Consider the following 846-nt stretch of genomic DNA (forward strand, 5'->3'; position numbering starts at 1 on the left):
ACTAAATATTTGTAATTAGACTCTAAATAAATTCATTTCATCATGAAATTCAAAGACAATTCCTCATCTACTTACTTAGAGTCAACATAAAAGTTTAATGCTAATAGAAATCAACATAAGATGGTTTCCATCAAATGCTATTTTCAATTTAAAATTATACAAATGCTTAAAAATAAACAAAGCATTGTGCAAGAGCTTCTATACTAATAAAACAGGAACTTGTATAATAAATTAGGTAACATAGCATAATGGTATGCAATTGAATTAAGATGGTGGTTATATCAAATAATAAGTAAAATAAGGAATGTAGTTATTGACAGCTTACAAAAGAGACTGAGTATCATGTTTTACATGTATTATATCTTAATATTACTATTTCCATTTTAAATTAGTAAACTAAAACTAAGTTGAAATTACATATAACTTCTTATTTTTCCTTTTAATTACTATTGAGTTAAAATTAAATGGTGATAATTAGTAAGTGTTAAAGTCAGAATTAATTTTAGATCCCACACATTACAGTCTACTGACTGAATTACTAAAAGTATCATTATTTTTATTTATGCAGTTACTTTCACACTAAGGCAACATTCATTAATTTGGGTAGTTATAGGAACTTGCTGGAAGTTTTAACTTATAAAGTTGCTCCAATAATTAATGAACCAGAAATATATATATCATTTTATGTTTTTTACCTAGCTATTAAATCAATTACCAAACTCTTGTATTACTTAAAATTGTGTACTTTTAAAAGTATTTTTTTTGTTTTGTTTTCAATGCTGTTTAGATTTTGGATAAGCTAATATGTCATTAATGTTAACCAATATACAAAATTCATATAAAATT

The sequence above is a fragment of the Condylura cristata genome, unplaced genomic scaffold (genome assembly GCF_000260355.1).
Source record: "Condylura cristata isolate star-nosed mole 26May11 unplaced genomic scaffold, ConCri1.0 scaffold00036, whole genome shotgun sequence".
NCBI classification, from domain to species: Eukaryota; Metazoa; Chordata; class Mammalia; order Eulipotyphla; family Talpidae; genus Condylura; species Condylura cristata.